Source organism: Rhinatrema bivittatum, chromosome 4, assembly GCF_901001135.1.
Source record: "Rhinatrema bivittatum chromosome 4, aRhiBiv1.1, whole genome shotgun sequence".
Taxonomy (NCBI): Eukaryota; Metazoa; Chordata; class Amphibia; order Gymnophiona; family Rhinatrematidae; genus Rhinatrema; species Rhinatrema bivittatum.
Window position 1 is genome coordinate 425,950,037 of NC_042618.1, and position 18,971 is coordinate 425,969,007.

Sequence of the window (18,971 nt, forward strand, 5' to 3'; positions counted from 1 at the left end):
ATGGGCCTGCGGCTCGCGGGTTGAAAACCAAACGCTCAATTTTGCCTGTGTTCGGTTTCCGAACCCGTGGCTGTCAGCGGGTTTGAGAACCGACGCCGGCAAAATTGAGCGTCGGCTGACAGCCGCCGCTTCCATCAAAAAAGAGAAGCTAGGGACGTGCTAGTGTCCCTAGCGCCTCTTTTTACCGCAGGCCCTAATTTAAATAAATTAAGTTACTGAGTCACGCACACAGGAGAGTGGCCTGGGCGCTCGCCCACTCGGTTTACTGTATCGGCCCGTTAGAGATATCAAGGCACAAGAGGCAAACCTTTCGACAGAAAGGAAACTTTGGAACAAGGGATCATGCAGTGAAGGTGAAATGGGGTAGGCTAAGGAAATATTTATTTACAGAAAGGGTGGTAGATGCATGAAACAGGCTCTCAGTGGAGATAGCAAAGACAAGGATAGTATCTGAATTTTCAAAAAAGCATGAGACACACACAGGGAATGGTAGTGATTGTAGAGCCAAGTAGTTGTGTGGATGGGCAGACTAGATAGGCCATATAGTTTTTTTCTGCCATCCTATTTCTATGTTTTGCTGCTCACCTATGCTGAGTTTGTGTTCTATGGGCATTCTGCATGCTATGCATCTAGGCAACATGCAGATGAAAGACAAAGCAAACTGAACTCAATGTAAAGAAATATAAAGTATATCAAACTTCACTCAGTGAACTACTGAAGCAGCATTGTAGTCATTGGAACTCATGGTTACATGTGTGAAACCATTAGGTAGAACATCTATGAACACACCTATTAAATCACATATACCCAAAGCTTTGAATGCAGTGGTGACTTTGTTCTGGGTCATACTGGGCCACTGAACCGGAATCTTATAGTCCAGGGCCTGGAAAAGCCATAGAGGAGTAGGCAGAGTTACAGCTTGTGTAGGCCAAGGGAGGAGAAAGTGGCGTCTGTGACCCACACAGGCCTGAAGAAGAGGAAGCAGCATTGGTGGTTCATGTGGGATGAAGCAAAGGAGGTGCTCATGTGGACCAAAGGTAGAGGAAGGGGGGTCAAACAGCCCACAAAGGCGAGGTGATGTGCTTCTTCTCACTGGCTGAGCTCTGGAGACCTGTACCACAAGATGGGTAAGTGGAGAGAAGTTTGGTGCAAACTGCACTCTATGGCAACGCCCAACGCCCCAGCACCTCCCCCCTCCCCTGGTACTTTTTTTTTTCGAAGAAATTACCTCTGTGTAAAGGAATAAACTACAGCGTATTCAATCCTTTTAACTACATCATATATGTTCAACCTCGCATGTAAATATTAGCTTCAGTCGCTAGGTGGCAGTCAAGGCTATTTTCGCTGAGAGCACGTGGTATCTGTTTTACCTGTATACTATAGGGCTAACCTTTTTGTTATCACTTTCTGTGTACTCTGATTTGTGTGCAAGCAACATGTGCAGGACTCACGTTTCAGAATAAATCTGTGTTGTTATACCTTCTGCCTTTCCATACTCTGGGCAATGACACAACTAGAATTGCCAACTATGAGAATGAAAACAACCAGGCAATCTTCATGAGCATCTTCCCTGTCTCATCCACCCCCATACTACCACTGCACATATGGTCGGTTTACCAAGTACCACCTCCTCCTCTTCCTACACCCCTTCTGTTCCAGTCTCTCCCAGACTCAGTCTCTCCCAGACACAGTTAATTAAGGAGATTAGAAAACACTGTTCCAGTCTCTCCCAGACTGGAACTGTGTTCTTTCCGCACTTGTAAAACATTGTGCTTAGGATTTCAGTTGTTCCTCCCCATTGAGAAGAGAGAGGACACCAGCTCACAGGCTGTATTCGTGAATTCTATCCCTAGAGTCTAGTGCTTACGTTTTAAGTCTTCGCCCGGAGAAGGTCATTAAATATGGGAGAAGGCGGGGCCTGTGCCCTAGGCACCGCCTTTCAGGGCCGCCTGGCCGGCGCCTGCGTGCTGATGTCAAGACGGCGTGCGGTCGAGCGTGAGGAGGCGGGGTTGGATGTGGAGCCGCAGTAGCGGAGGCGCTTTGGGCGCCGGTGAGTAGCTTGAGGTTTGGGCCTTGCTCGTTTTCTCTGCAGTTTTCGGCGTGAGTGATTCGCCGCCGGCACTGCTCCTCCCGGAGTCTCTGCTCGGCTGTTTCTGTCAGCGTCTTCCGTCTCTTTCCTTCCTTCTGTCGCTTCCCCCCCCCCCCTCCCTCCCCATTGGTTCCGTTCTGTGTCAGCTCTCCTCTCTCGTTTTCTCCGGGCACGGGATTTCTGCGCTTTCCTCGGCTTCTTATGCTGCGAAGTGTCAGTTTCTATCTTGAGTAGAGAGGAGGGGGGGGGGGGCAGCTCCAGTTTAAACGTCAGATGCAGATGTGAAGCCTATCTCGCTGGCCGTGGCAGGAGACCTTGAGTCGTTGTGTCTTAGAGAGCGGTCTGGGAAGCTTGCCGTGTGCAGTCCGAATCCGGGATCAGGAGCAGCTCGTGCCTGTGCTGCAGCTTGTTGCTCTCCGCTGCTGAATTGGGAGTGAGTCATGTGTTAGCTGCAGGTGCATCTTGGAACTGAGCAGTGAAGTCTGCAGAAATCCTGGAGCCACCTCATTCAGCGTGGAAGCAGTCCAAAAACTGAAAAGGGGGTGGCCAAAGCTGAATCGGTGGGGGACCTTGTGTGTGTCTGCCCAGTACAGTATTTTTTATCTTCTTGTGGATGATGGGTAATCGCTGTGCCAGTCGCCACCAGTCTAGTGCTGGTGCTGCCAGGACCTTGTTCTCATTGACCCTGTAACTGTTTAGATGTAGATATGTGCTCAGTGGACCTGCTTGTTGAACAGCAAAATCACGCTTTTGTTCTTTTGTTCCTAGCTAACTTGTTTGTTTTTTTTGTTTTATAAGTTCCCCTATGGCCTGGAACCTTCAGCCCTCAATCCCTTTTTTTGTTTCTATTAAATCGATTGTCTGCGGTTGATGAGACTTTAATTGGCATACAAAATATATATTAAGAGACATTAACATATAGCAAAATGATCATTAATGAGGATGTCAGGCCACCTAGCATTTTTGACTATCCTTAACCTTAAAGCAGGTATCTTCCTGGTAATTAATACATTGAAATGGTTTCATGTATTGTGGTGGTCAAGCATACAGAATATTAGGAATTATTAGGGAGGGAATGGCAAATAAAAGGATAGGTGTCATAATGCCTGAGTCTCTCCATGGTGAAACTGTACCTTGAATACTGTGTGCATTTCTGGGCACCACATCTCAAAAAAGATATAGTTTCACTGGAGAGAGTGCAGAGAAGGGTGACCAAAATAAGGGGCATGGAACGGCTGGCCTATGAGAGAGGCTAAAAAGGTTAGGGCTGTTCAGTTTGGAGAAGAAACAACTGAGGGGACATGATAGAGGTCTACAAAATCATGAAAGGACTTGAAGAGGTTAATGTAAATTGGTTATTTACTCTCAGATAATAGGACTAGAGGGCACTCCATGAAGTTATCAAGTAGCTCATTTAAAACAAATAGAAGAAAATTCTTTTTCACTCAGTGCATAGTTAAACTCTGGAATTCATTGCCAGAGGATGTGGTTAAGGCAATTAGTGCAACTAAGTCTAAAAAAGGTTTGGATAAGTTCCTAGAGGAAAAATCCATAAACTATTCAGTAAGGCAGAGCTTTCCAAAGTGTGTGTCGCGACACTTTACTGTGTCGCCTGAGGTGTGCCGGTGTGTCGCGCAAGCCTGGTGCACGTGACACACCGGCAAGTGCAGGGGCCGGGAACCCATGGCTCCGAGCCAGATATGGTTCTTTTGAGGGCTGCATCTGGCTCGCAGACAAGTGTCGCCACACTTTCCCGCTGACTCAGCTGCTCCCCGGTCCTCCTCCGCCCGGGCGGAACGCAGCAGGACAGCTGGAGTCAGCGGCACCGGCGTGCTCTCTTCTTCCCGCCCCCCCCCCCCCCCCCCCCCCCCCCCCCCCCCCGGAAGAGGAAGTGGAGAGTATCGGGTGAGTGCGCGGCAAGAAGAGGCCACGCTAGTGCGCTCGGCATCGGCCCGAAGAAAAGAAGACTGCAGCGCGGCTCGGAGGAAAATGAAGAGGTTCAACCGCGGCTGATGGGACTCCGCCTCCGCGAGGGCTGAAAATGAAGAGGTTAGCGTTGGGAGGAGGCTGCTGCTGCCGCGAGTTCCCGGGGTGGGGGTGGGGGAGAGAGAGAGAGTGAATGAGCGAGCAAACACATGCTTGCTCGCTCATTCACTCTCTCTCCCCCCCACCCCCGGAACTCGCGGCATCAGCAGCAGCCTCCTCCCAACGCTAACCTCTTCATTTTCAGCCCTCGCGGAGGCGGAGTCCCATCGGCCGCGGTTGAACCTCTTCATTTTCCTCCGAGCCGCGCTGCAGTCTTCTTTTCTTCAGGCCGATGCCGAGCGCACTAGCGTGGCCTCTTCTTGCCGCGCACTCACCCGATACTCTCCACTTCCTCTTCTGGGCTGCGGGGCCCTGTGTGTGTGTATGAGAGAGTGAGAGATTGCATGTATGTGAATGATTGAGAGCCTGTACATGTGAAAGAGAGTATGTCTGTGATTGAGAGCCTGCCTGTGAGAGAGAGAGAGCATGAATGTAAGTTTACCATTGGGAACCTGTATGTGTAAGTTTGTGATTGAAAACCTGTTTGTGTGAAAGAGTATGTGTGTATGATTGAAATCCTTTGTGTGTGAGAGAAATCATGTGTATGTATGATTAAGAGCCTGTGTTTAAATGAGAGAGAGAGACCATGTGTGTCTGTGTGTGATTGAGAGCTGGTTTAGGTGATGGAGCATGTGAGTATGTGATTGAGAGCCTGTGTGTAAATGAGAGAAAGAGAGGACATGTTTGTAAGCATGTGAATGAGTCTGTGTGAGAGAAAAAGACAGCATGTATGTGTGTGATTGAAAGCCTGTGTGTGTGTAAGCGTGAAAAGATAGACAGCATGTGTGTAAATGTGTAATTAAGAGCCTATATAAGTGAGAGAGAAAAAACATGCGTATATGTGAGTACTGAGAGCATGTGTGTATAGGTGAGTACTGAGAGCATGTGTGTATAGGTGTGTCATTGAGAGCCAGTGTGAGAGAGAGCGCTGGTATGTGACTGAGAGAGGAGAAAGTTCCAAGCAAACCACCCCTCCTCCTGCTAATTCAGAACAATCTCAGGACACCTGGATATCAAACGTTCCCAGGTATGCAGAGCAAAAAAATGTTTGTATCCTTATTATTTTTCATTACTGGGTCTTTGTGTCTGCTATTTTGAAATATTTTGTTGGTATCTGGAAATGTTTTATATGAGTTTTTAATTATTGGATATTCCACTCATCAGCTGTTTCGAAATATGTTCTTTTTGTTAGTACAGTTTTACTGCTGATGATTTTATATTTCTTGATTTGTTTTATAAGGATGGGTGATGTTTCTTTTTTCCTTTGTTACACTGCATACAACCTCTGGTTTGCTAGTAGACTGAATTACTGTGTCCCGAAATTATGTTTGTCTAAAAAGTGTGTCACCAACATGAAAAGTTTGGAAAGCTCTGCAGTAAGGAATAGTAGAGATCTGTTTAATGTTTGGGTACTTGTGATTTGGATTGACCACTGTTGGAAAAAGGATGCTGGGCTTGATGAACCCTTGGTCTGACCCAGTATGGTATATCTTATGTTCTATTAGAATTTTTACAGTGTAAGGCCTCAAAATTGCAATACTCTTACCCATATTTAAAACCCTTTCAGGGTTTTTGTTTCTTATACATTTCCAGCTTTTTGTTTGTTAAATATGCAGTCCTGGCTCTGTCCTCACTGTGACTCTGTTGTCCTGTTCCTGGTCTCATTTCTGTCTCTCCTTTTTTTTTTTCCCCCTTATTGCCATGCTGTTTATTTGGAATAAAAGGTGTTCATTCTCACTCTTCAGAGGTCAATTTTCAGCTCTGTTGAGATGTTCAGTTTAACAGAATTATACTTTCTATAAGCTAAAAGGGTTATGGCGCTGTGGCCTGGAGAAGACACAGTTAGGAGCAGGTATGGGTCTATAAAATCATGAGGGGGATGGAATGAGTAAACAGAGAACAGTTATTTACCTCTTCAAATGGTACTAGGATGAAGGGACTCCATGAGCTAATAGGTAGATTTTTGTTTTTTTTCACTCAGTGCAGAATTAGATTGTGGAATTTGTTGCCAGAGGATGTGGTGAAAGCAGTTAGTGTGGCTGTGTTTAAAAAGGATTTGGACAAGTTCCTGGAGGAGCAGTCCATAAACCATTATTAGCTATGTAGACTTGAGAAAGACACTGCTTATCCCTTGTTACGTGCAAGAAGGAATTTAACCTATTCTTTGGGATCTTGCTGGGTACTTTTGACTTGGATTGGCCACTGTCAGAGATGGGATGCTGAGCATGATGGACCTTTAGTCTGACCCAGTATGGTGTGTTTTATGTTATGTGGAGTAGTGCTCCTTTTCACTTGGATGCATAGTGATAGGCAGAAACAACAGCTACCAACTCCTTTTCCTGAGGAATAAGATGAAAAAATGTTATAGTATTGCTGTGTCATACATACAGTGGTTTTAGGAATGAATTTAGTTCCTGTTTATATTCATTACTTCAGTGTCATAGACCAGGGTGGTCAACCTTTCATCTACCAAGAACCAAAGAATCAGAATGTACAGTATCAGAGCTTTTCTTATTTTAAGAAACAGGAGACTCCCTTATGAGGAGCAGGGCTATTACAAGGGATAGCAAATAGGGTAATTGCCAAGGGTATTAAGTTGGGGAAACACACATATTACTCTTTTGAGTCTGTGCATGAGTCGGGAAAGGAGTGCCAAAAGCAACCTTGTCGGGGCAATGTTATGTCAAGAAACTTCTCTGGGGGGGAGAGTCCCCCGTGGCAGTCCCCCCTTCCACTCATCCCTACCAGTATCTTTCTCTCTCTCTCTCTGAACACCCTCACCCTGTGCCAAATCTTTCTATATCCCATCTTATCCCCATCAGTCTGTCTTTTGCCCTACCCTGTCATCAATCTGTTTCCCCACCAGTATCTGTCCTCTCACCTTGTTCCCTCAAGTCTCTCAATCCTCCTTACCAGGCTCTGATCAGTATCTCCCTCTCTCTTTCTCTCCCGTGCTTTACCCAGCTGTCCATATGCCTTCCAAGCTTATTTTGGTGAAGACAAAATCAGTGAGAGATTTCAAAGGGGCATGGGATAAACACTGTGGATCCCTAAAGGCTAGAGGATGGAAATGAAGAAATGAGTACACACTTGCTGGTGTGGCGGTTACTACCCTTAGGATGTGCCGATTTTTATAATATGGATATATACTGGAGTGCGTACATACAAAGATTATATATTCTTTGTATGTACACACTCCAGATCCAGGCAGACATGCAGTACTCTGAGTACATACAAGTGCTAGGGCAGAGGAGCATAAAACAGTAGTTTGCTCCTCAGTCATAAATGTAGTCTCTTCAAGTTGATTTGAGTTGTTGCTGTCTAAAGGGCCGATAGCGTGATGATGGAAGGTAAATATTTTGTCTAATTTTACCCTCTGTTAGGATAGGGTACTGGACAGCAGGGGAATTCCATCGAGTTGGACAGTGAGTACTTTGCTTTCCTGCTCAAGTGAAGGGCTGAGCAGATGGTCTTCTTAGGATTAAAGTGAAGTTGCTACCGATGGTAATAGATATGCAGAACCTTAATCTCTCTCTTTAGACCAGTGGTTCTCAACAGGTGTGTCAGGACACACTAGTTGTTGTGAGGTCAGGGAAGGTGTGTTGCAGACCCAGCAGAAGGCTGATCTTTCCTCATCAGTCTGGATAGAGGTTGGCTAATTTCTCCTTTATTGGGTATGAGAGGAAGCTGCTCTTACTTCCTTCTCCTCTTCCTGACCCAATGGGAGGTTGTTCCCTTCTCTTTCCCCCAGATCACAGTGAGATATCACCAACTCCTGTTCCTATGGGCCCAGCAGGACACCAACTTTATCTTCCTCGGCCTGGCAGTGAGGCTGTTGATTCTTTCTTCACCCCATGGGGCCTGGACATGAAAGCAGGAGCATGAGGGAGAGAGGTGCATGCTCTATAGATCCACTGCTGACTTCTGCTGCCTCATCTTCTTCCTCTCCTTAATGCTTCTTACCCTCATCTGCTGCTGGTAAAGTGGGAGGGAGACTCTGGATTGGACTGAAGGCTTATGCTGGCTGGGAGCCTGGAGAAGGGGGAAATGTGCTGGGCAGGAAGGCCTTGGGAGATAGGGAGTAAGGAGTCTGCTGAGTAAGAAGGGATGGAGTTGGGGTTGCTGTGGAGGTGGAAAAAGGAAGGGCTGGGGGCTGCTGGGCATGGAGGAGAGATGGAGGTGTGGGGCCTGCTGGGGTGGGGGAGAGGGGAGGTCAGGGGATGCTGAGCAGGAATGGGTGGGAAAGAGGTGGTCAGAGGTAAGCTGAGTAGGGCAGGGAGAGTTGAGCAGGGGAGAGAGGATGCCAAGGTCGGGGGGGTGTTGTAAATATTGGACAGGGATATGAGTATGTGAAGGGATGATTGAATAGTTGGGAGAAGTGAGGGGTGATGGGGGCATGGAGGGGAGTGACGGGTACAAGAGCCATATGATGTCAGTTTTGAGAATAAGTATTTCTTCTATGTTTGAACTTTGCTTAGTGTAGGAGGAAATACATTTCTGTTTCTAGTTCTCCAGTTTTTCACTGCATGCAGGAGGTCTTCTTGGGGTTTCCATTCTAGTTTTTGTTTCTGAGTTAACTTGTGGTATCTTATTCTATATTAAGTGAAGGTAGGTCTGTGTTTTCTGTATGTGTATGGCTGAGATGAGGTACTTTACTAGCAAATAGGGTTTTGTATCAGTCTTATTTGTTGTGTTTTCTCAATATGATATTGCACTGGTGGTGAACCGCTGCCTTTTTATTTCTTGGAGTTAGTGCTGCTTCAGTATGGCAGGTTTGATAAACATGTACAGAGTGGGGTTTGGGTTTTTTCCAGGTTTTGTTTTATCTTACAATGCACCTGGTAGTAGAGGGAGTTTGTGATGCTGTTATTGAGAAGACACCAGAATCAGAATATCTTTTTTGTATGGTGAGTTGTACAGGGAAATGTCTTAGTTAGGAAGTGGGAGATTCCTGTGGTTGCAGAGTATATGTTTATATTTAGTCCCATGATAGTCATGTTCAGTATGTCATGCAATGTGAGCATCATCTCTCAGGTGTGTCCTGATAGAAAAAAGGTTGAGAACCACTGCTCTAGAATTGAAAGTCCTCAAAAAAACATTTTCTGTTATGGAGGATCGCCATGTTGGTAGCAGATTTCATGCCCAAGCTTTGGGAAGTTTACTAATATAAGGTTTGGAAAATGTGGGAGCTAAGACTGATCCTGGTGGAACCATATTTTTAAGGGTCCTGATCTGCCTCTGTCCATTACCTAAAACACAAGCAGTTAATGGCAAACTTGTGGACTAGCTTATAATAATTCAGTCCTGGAGACAGTTTTGCAGCCTATGGTGCCATTGTCATAAACTGAGGAGAGATCGATAAAGCACCACACTTTTTAATTGGTCTCAAAGGCTGCCTTGATGTAATCTGTTGCAGCTAGGACTTGATCATTTGTGTGCCTCTGCTTTCTGAAATTTTGATGTTTGCATGTGAGTCAGAATCTGCATCTGTTGAATTTCTCAGCAGCTGGTACATAGCTTCATTTTACAGCACTGTACACCCGTTGGGCATAGAAATAATTTCAGATAAAATGCCTGTCTATTACTGTGCTCCTGGATAGGCTCAAACTCCCCTGGGATCATGAGACCAACTGAAGGAGCTTGTGGTCTTCAGTGGGGTCTAGCATATTGTTACATTTATTTATTTATTTATTTAACAGTTTTATATACCGACCTTCATAGTAAATAACCATATCGGATCGGTTTACAATTAACAAGAATAAAAAACTGGGGTAACTATTCAAGTAAACGAAAGATAAACAGTAAGTAGGAATGAGTCAAAGTTACAATCAACAGGGAAGAGAACTTGGGGAAAAAGACTGCTGCATGTAACTAGCAAATGTGTGAGGCTAAGAACATAAGACCACGCCATACTGGGTCAGACCAAAGGTTCAGCAAGCCCAGTATCCTGTTTCCAACAGTGGCCAAGCCAGGTCACAAGTACCTGGCAGGATCCCAAGGAATAAGCAGTGAATTTCTGCAACTCTACCTTAATGATGGTTAAATGGACTTTTCCTCCAGGAACTTGTCCAAACTTTTTTTTTTTAAAATGCAGCAACACTAATAGCTTTCATTACATCCTCTGGCAACAAACTGCAGTGCTTAATTATGCATTGAGTTAAAAAAAATTCTCTTATTAGTTTTAAATGAATTACCTAGTAACTTCATTGTATGTCCCCTGGTCTTTTGTACTTTTCGAAAGAGTAAATAACTGATTAACGCTGACTCGTTCCATCCCACTCATTTTATAAATCTTTATCATATCTCTCCTCAGCTGTCCTAACCTCTTTAGCTTTTCTTCACTGGGGAATTGTTCCATTCCTTTTATCATTTTGGTTGCCCTTCTCTGTACTTTTTCTAATTCTGCTATATCTTTTTTTGAACAGCAAACAATACTCAAGATGAGGTGGCACCATGGAGCAATACAGAGGCATTATGATATTCTCTGTTTTATTCTCCATTCTCTTCCTAATAATCCCTAGCATTCTTTTTGCTTCTTGGCTGCTGCTGTACACTGAGCTGAAGATTTCAATGTATTTTCAACGATGACACCTAGATCCTTTTCCTGAGTGGTGACTCCTTATGTGGAACCTTGCATTTTTTTTTAGCTATAATTTGGGTTACTCTTCCCTAAGTGATTCATGTTGTACTTGTTCACATTAAACTTCATTTGCATGCCTTGTCTCCTGGTTTTTCAATGACCTCTTGCAATTTCTCACAATCCTCTTGCAATTTAATAACTTTGAATAATTTTGTATTATTGGCAGATTTGATCACCTCACTTGTTGTTCCCATTTCCAGATTGTTATAAATATATTAAAGCAGTAGTCCCAGAACAGATCCTTGAGGCACTCCACTATTTTGCCTTTCTTCATTGGGAAAATTTACCATTTAGCCCTACTCTGTTTTCTATCTCTTAACCAGTTGACAATCCACAATAGGACACTGCCCCCCATCCCATGACTTCTTAATTTTCTAAATCTCTCATGAGGACTTTGTCAAATGCTTTCTGGAAATCCAGATACACTATATCAACTGGCTCACCTTTATCCATATATTTACACCTTAAAAAAAAAAAAAAGTTGCTAAATTTTGAGGCAAGACTTCCCTTGGCTAAATCCATGTTGGCTTTTTCCCATTAAACTATGCCTATCTATATGTTCAGCAGTTTTGTTCTTTATGAGAATTTCTACCATTTTGCCTGGCACGGACGTCAGACTTGCTGGTCTGTAGCTTCCTGGAATACCCCTTGATCCCTTTTTAAAAATTGGCATTACATTGGCAACCCTCCAGTCTTCAGGTTCCATAGATGATGATGTTACTGATGGTGCTTTTGCTTTAATATCCAGTTCTGTTATTTAAAGATAACATAGGTGACTGAGCAAATGGTTTAATTAAATTGTTTAAAATGCCAAAGCAGTTGGAGGAGAAAAACCATTGTGCATCAGATTTGGAAAATGACCTTTTCTCTTGTTGGCCTTAGCCATGACAAGGCAGGAGGAAGAGTTAGCATGTGGAAGTTAAGGCATGGCCTTTGGTCTGTATATTCACTAAGATGGATATTAGATTTCTTCAGAAAGGATGCAGAGAGGTGTTTGTCTGAGGCAACTGTTTTATAGCGCTCATCCTTTGCTGATGTGGATTTTACAACACTGAGCTGTTTTGTGCAACTCCTCCAGTATTGCTTTATATATTCAATCCAGTTATTTACTTCTTCTTTTTAATATACTGACGTTCAGGACAAAAAGTCTTATCACACCAGTTTACATCAAACCAAAACTGGGAAAAGTTACATATAACAAAGGAAGTGATCAAGATAAATTCAGGATAACCTAATATAAAGATAACTTAGAACTTAACTCAGAACTTAACTCAGATTTTAAGGAAGGACAGGGCTGTCAGGGTAGAGGAGCTATGCAGGGAAGGAGGGAGAATAAAAACAACTAAGTGACAATGGTAATGGGAAAGTTATGTTCAAATTTAACCAGAATACCTGCAGGATCTCTGTGTAAAGAGAAATAGGCTTTGGTAGCAAATTTATTAAATCACTACCCAGAGTTTCCTTTTGGTTTTATAATCCACTGTAGGGTTTATCCTGTCCATCTTTAGTATTTATTTTATTTATTTAGCATATTTATATACTGTTTTACCAGTATAGATACTGACCAAAGAGGTTTACAATAATATAGTTATAAAACAAAACCAAAATTGAATTTAAATGTCAACTAAATAAAATAATAAAAACAAAATTACAATAAAGTATGAATAAAAATACAATATACTGTATAATCAATAACATAAAATTAGGGTGATGTAAAGATAAAAGAAATTGGCAAATTACGTTTAAAAACTTAACAGAAATTTAAAACAAGAACAGTAAGTATTTTAAATATCAACTGAGCAATAGTAAAGTTATGTCTGGGAAAAACTTACCTAATGCTACTTACTCTGACTAAAAGGTTCAGTATCCCTAAATGCTTCCTGAAACAGGTGGGTTTTCAATGCCTTTTTAAACTCCTTTCGACTGGGTATTTGCCTTAAAGGATCTGGCAGAGCATTCCATAAAATGGGGCCAGCAACCGAGAAAGCTTTTTCTTGTCACATTCAATACTGCATTTTTTACTGAGGGGACTTCCAGTAGGTTTTTTCCCGCTGACCTGAGCTCTCTCTGAGGCTTTTAGACTCACAATGTGGAACTCAGCCAGGTAGAATCTAGGCTGTTTAGTAGGGAATGTATTAGCGTAATGATTTTATACTGAATTCTATATTTAACTGGTAACCAGTGTAATTTGTATAAAATTGGGGAAATATGTTTTAAAGGAGTACCTGTAAGGAGTCTAGCTGCTGAATTCAAAACCAGTTGTAAAGGTCTAAAAGTAGTAGAATTTAACCTTTTGCTTTCACAAAAAAAAATTAAATATATATTTACTATATTGTTTTCTCAGAATTTTAGATGGTATTTTCTTTGTTGCTAGTTTGATATACAAAACCTCCTGTAGTGTTAGCGATCTCTGAATGCAGTAGAATGTCATAACACAAAGGCTGATGTTGACTTATAGACAAGTGGTTTTCAACTCAGTCCTTGGGACACATCCAGTCAGTCAAGTTTTCAGGATGTCCGTGGTGAATATGTATGAGAGAGATTTGCCTAGCATGGAGGCAGTGCATGTAAATCTGCTTTATGCATGCATATTGTATCTCTCCAGAAGGGCTCTCAGAATTGATCTTAGTAGCTGGTTCAGATGGTTCCACCATCAGACAAACAGGGTCCATATCATTCAAAGCTCGATTTGTTGAATCTGATGATAGGGGCTCTTGCCCTCAAGTGCATGTGCTTCAATAAATCTGTTTCTCTGTAAAGTGCCACCTGCTTATGTGTTGTGTTGTTTTTGCTACAGACTTACACAGCTGTTACTCTGGATGTAAAAAAATGACTGTAAAATGAGAATGGTCTCCCCATTCCTGGCCTTGAAAGGAGAATGTAAGAGGAGGGAGCTGAGGGATTTTTTTTCTTAATGATTTTTTTTTTTTTCCTGTACTAAACTTTCACAGTTCCCTTGCTTTACTGGGAGCAGTCTTGTTGGCAGATGGCACACATTACATTGCAACGTACTGAATCCCAGTGATCAATATTGGTAAGGATGTCACAAATGGCATTAAACGATACATGTACCAATCAAATACGTGAGATGGATGTGGCACATTTAGTTAATTTAAAGCTAATTTTCAGTGTGACTTGCTGCCACTGTCCCTCAAGCACTGAGCTTTTGGCATATTGCTCAGTGTGTAATACAGGGGTAGGCAACTCCGGTCCTGGTGTACTACAAATGGATCTGGTTTTCAGGGCATCCACAATGAATATGTATGATATATTTGCGTATAGTGGAGGCAGTGAATCTCATGCATATGAATTGCAGATGTCCTGAAAACCAGATCTGTCTGTGACATTCCAGGACCAGAGTTGCCTTTCCTTGGTGTAATATGCTTGAATTTTGTAGTCATTGATTGCTCCTGGACTTGCACAGCCCATCTGTCTATTGCTTCTGAGGCCTGTAGTTTTAAAGAAAAACCTAGAAGTTCGGACACAAATTCTGACACCTTGTAGGTAAACTTGAACTTTCTCAGCTGGAACTGGGGCTGTAAGGGTCTATTTGAATTGTGCTGTGCCCACGCGTCCAGATATTGGTAGGTGATCCTCCCTCCTTTCTACATTAGTTGTGATTATGACTTCATAGAACTTGTGTGCTGATCAGTCAGTGATTTATTCTCGCCCATCCCCTGCTTCATTTACAGCTTGGTTTTACTCTCGCAGAAGCCAGAAGTCACTTTGCTTGAGCCTTCCTTGGATACAACCCCTAACGCATTGCATACAGCTCTTGCTGAAGAGAGGACACTCTCCTACCACCTTCCTAATGGATTTTTACATCTCCATGACTTTTTTAATAATCTACAAGAGCTCTTTTGAAGATTTGGGATTGTAACTGAGTTCACATTTATACAGAAAAAAGAAGAGCTGGTGTGGTTTATTGGAGGTAAGTTAAGCTACTTAAGAACGGAGAACAATACAAATTTTGAATTGAAAAGTGTTTTTCTTTTAGCATACTGCTGCAGTTGGTAGTAATTTACCAGCACAGTCTGAACATAAAAATATAAAACATTTCATGGGGGCAAAAATGAATAAAGATGTGCCTTATGCTTGTTTCTATAGTACTATTTGTTCATATTATAGTGGCATATTCTTTACAATCTTAGCAATTCAGACGCATGCATTCAGCCACTTCTAGGGTGGATACCCCACAGCTAATGTTGATGAGAGAGTGCTTTTTAACTTTCAGAGGAAAGCTTGAAAGGCATGAGGCGGGTAGCAACTTATAGCTTTCGAGGGCAGATCCCACGTCATCAGATGCATGAAGTGAACTCCAGAGGTGGGTAAAATATATGGAGACGAGGGTAAGGGGAGAGATACAGAAAAAAAGAAGTCCTTGAATTAGGCAGGCAGGATGTAGAAACTGTTAATATTATTATGGTCCAGAGTTCTGACAATTGAGATGTGTAAAAAGAGAGAATGATTTGAGAACAGGTAAGGTAATAGATTTTTACCATATATTTACCCACCTCTGTACAAATGCATCTGACAAAGTAGACTCTGTTTTTGAAAGCTCATGCCTCAATAAATTTGTGCAGAGATATAAACAGCTTGTCAGGCGATGGGGCATTGTGAGGAGAGCCCTGGAGTCCTCATTCTGTGCCTTCTTTTCACTGAGCAATTCTTGCTTTTCATCACTTTGACTAATTTCATGGCAGGATTGGGTTTCTTGCTTTTGAGTTCAGCTGTCAGTTGAAGGCACTGGGCTACAAAGCTCCCTTTTTACAGAGATTCCCCTGTAAGGCATATATTCTGTGTCTGAGTAGTCTTTATTTTTACAATTTCTGCCAATGTTTTGGGACTTGGTAAATGTAATGGTATGGATAAAGTGATCAGTAAGTACAGAAGACATCAAAATGTGCTCCAAGGGCTGACCCCTTGTCCCCATCCTTCTTAAAAAAAAAAAAAGTTGGGATCTTTTTCCTCTCCAGTCCCATTGAGAGAGAGAGAGGAATATCAGAAGGGTGATCTAAAATACCCAAGCTGAGAAAATAAGATGCAGTTTTGGCAGCTGTGTGCCCCCATCTGAGCAGCTGAATCAACACACAGGATGATAGGGTCATTTAGAGCACTGTAGTTTTGGAGGTAGGTCCTATACAAAAGCATTTAAAAAAAAAAAAATTGTTGCTCCAAGTACAGCAGACGTTTTTGATGACCTCATATTGCCTGCAAAGTAAAACTGCCTGTCGTTTTCAGACCAGAAGCATGCAAATCATGGCAGTTCCTAGAGGCAATCCGTGCTGTACTGTGGCAGATAAACTATTGTAACTGCTTTTTGTGAAGAAAAAGGAAACCTTGAGACAGAAACAGTGTGGCCTGTGGCCTTCACAGAGGAGAGAGAACATTCACGGGCAAGAAATCCAGGACACTGCTGGGGGGGGGGGGGGGGCTGAAAATGTTTTCACAACCTTTAGTTTCTGTGGGGCTGTTGCTTTTGAGATTCTGAACTATACTGATGTCAAGACCATCTTTCCTCGTACAGTGGATATTTATTCATTTGGTTTTGTCCTGTTTTCAGTTTTGTTTGCCCATGAAGGCTCCCACCCTTGATGGGATTTCAGAAAGTTGAACCCAGTTATGCAAAGGAAAATTGATATTTTGAGCAATGAATTTACCAGTAGAAGGGGGGGGGGGGGTGGTGGTGCTGTAAGAGGGTTTGTGGAGCTTTTATGGAATATACTCTGGGGTGCTCAGCTCATAACACTTTGAGGTTTAACTGCTTTGCCCTGAGATGCCAGATAGGAATTTCTAGCAGCAAGAACGCTGCTAAACAGGAATGCTTCCTGGATCTTTCCGAAGGCAGCTTTTTATTTGTTGCATAGAAAGACTTGTAAGAGAATTGATGCCACATTAATGTTTCTTTGATAGGGATTTTAGAAAATGTTTTGGTTCTCAGTGGTTTGGTAGAGAACAGATTGCTAAAAATAACTTCCATAGCACATTAGGTGAAAAGAATAAGCAGATGTGGATTAGTGCATTATAGCACAGCAGACATTTATGGAGGCTACCCCAGTATGAATGTATAAGACAGCAGAGACCTTGGATGCTGGCTCCGAAGCGCTCTCCTTCTACCCTGTGGAACTGAAATGTCACCATAGGAAAGAAAAGGGCCGAAAACACAACTTTTCAAAATTTGTGGGTTAAGCATGCTGGCCTTTCACCTCTCTAGCACACTTCCAGTCTTACAGCGTGTTAGGAGTAGACATAGCCTCCTTCTGAACCCTGGTTACTAAAGAAGGGCTGTACCTACTAAATGGTTTTCTTGAATATAACAAACCCCACAGATTAACACTGGTAGATGTTTTACATACTCATAGATAACTCCTGTTACAGGAGTATCCTTTCTGAGCAGGTTTGGTCAGAGTGGTGAAGTCCTTGGGTTGTCTAATAGTGGTTTGTTTTGTTGTTTTGTTGTTTTTGTTTTGTTTGTTTTTTGCCCAAATGTGAATGCCATGACACTTTTTCATACCATAAGAAATATTTTTGGCAATGCCTATTTGTAAACCGTTGCGATGGTATAGAAAAGCTTTTAAATAAATAAATAAATTATAGGTTGGTGTTAGTATCCGGATATCGTATTTTTTTTTGTTTGCTGCTTTGAGGTTATATCGGAAAGTATCTTGTCTTGTACCATATTTTGCTGTTTTTATGTTCTCCACTAAGAACTTTGGTAGCTTGGAGGAAAATAAATGATTTATAAATCATCGGACATGTAATTCTGTGACCCAGATGGGTGTGTTGTGTATAAAGCTCACTGTATTAACTAATTCCAGTAAACCCATTCCAGGCAGGGGGCAAATTGTAATAAAAGGCAAACTTTTTTTTTTTTGTCACTATTGCCCCCTTTTAGAGATTTTTTTTTTTCTACTTAGTAGTTATTCATAGACTACATAAGTACAAGAAGAAATTCCTTTTTCTAGCTCTTCTGATGGCTCAGTTTTGGAATGTAGGTGTGAGGGGACCTAGGGGTAGGCCTGCTGACCTCTTTCCTGTTTGGCATAGCTTTAGTTTGATCCACCAGGAGCTTGAACCTTTCTTTTTTTTTTTTTTTCTGTTTATTTCTCGGCAGCAGTCTGCTGGTCTCCTATGCAAAGTACCTGTGTTTAGTCATCTTTTTTTGCTTGTTTGTATCTGATCTATTACTAAATGTACATACATGGATTTTTTCTGTAAACTTTAATAAACAGAATATTAGATCTCAGAAAAGCAACCTATACTATTGATGCCTGTTTTCTTCTATGTGATAAAGCAAACCAGGGCCCTGATGTAAATGCATCAGAGGAACTGAGATGATGGCATGAAATTTTCATCTCCTGGAGTGTCTGGTGGTTCTATGATGGGACTTTATTTTGGGCTTTTAATACCCTGAAACACATGATTAATCAGATCTTTCAGATATAGTTCTGAGTGCCAGAGTGTGTGTGTGTGTGTGTGGCTTTTTTTTTTCTTTCCCCCCCCCCCCTGCAATTTCAGAATTGCTTCTTCTAAGAGAGCTCAAAACAGCACTTCTGTAAACTTTCAGATAGTAGGACAACATGAAAAATTGCAACAGTCCCATCTAGCAACAGATTGTATATACCTGTTGCCCTCACCCAAGGCTTTACTTAATCTGTATTTTTTTAATATTTGGTGAATTTCATCAGTTGAAGATGGAAGGGGAAAGAGCATGAGGATTTCAGCAAAAGCCCTCTTTAACATCTAACAAAGAAAAAAAGGTAAGATTTCTGGGCTTGAGTTTAAATCTCCTTTGCTGCATAGGCAATAACAAGCAAGAAGAGAAGCTTTTACATCCACAAGAAATTTTGGAAATGCACATTCATAGGAACCAATGGAGTCACAAACCTAAACGCACACAGGCACTTCCCTAACTTGGTGGGATATACAGGGAAATGTATTTTCTGCTTATGGGCCAGAAGTAGGCAACTCCAATCTGATGTGGGCATTGAAATAAGTACTTCGTTTTTTTCTTTTTGCTAAATGATATTAGTCATATCTTAGGACAACAGCAGATCACCATAGCAAATGCAGAGCTGTTTTTAGATTTTACAGCATTGCATGCTGGGACTTATTCTGATTTTCCTGTTGCATTCCCTAAGAAAAGCAAGACTAAGT

The 18,971-nt window shown here is 42.2% G+C and overlaps 1 protein-coding gene across 8 annotated transcripts in view; it reads left to right on the forward strand.

Annotated features, from left to right (window-relative positions):
* The first annotated feature begins 1,933 nt into the window (after positions 1–1,933).
* The window catches only part of TMCC1 (transmembrane and coiled-coil domain family 1), a 252,711-nt gene continuing 235,673 nt past the window's right edge, over positions 1,934–18,971 (forward strand). Inside the window, exons 1-3 of one of the 8 annotated variants that reach the window (XM_029601400.1) lie at positions 1,934–2,050; positions 14,507–14,745; positions 18,503–18,574. The gene's annotated coding sequence lies outside the window, so the exon portion shown is untranslated. Of the gene's footprint in view, positions 2,101–13,765; positions 13,849–14,506; positions 14,746–18,502; positions 18,575–18,971 lie in introns of those variants that run through there. The other 7 variants (XM_029601401.1, XM_029601399.1, XM_029601402.1 and 4 more) reach the window with 7 other exon arrangements.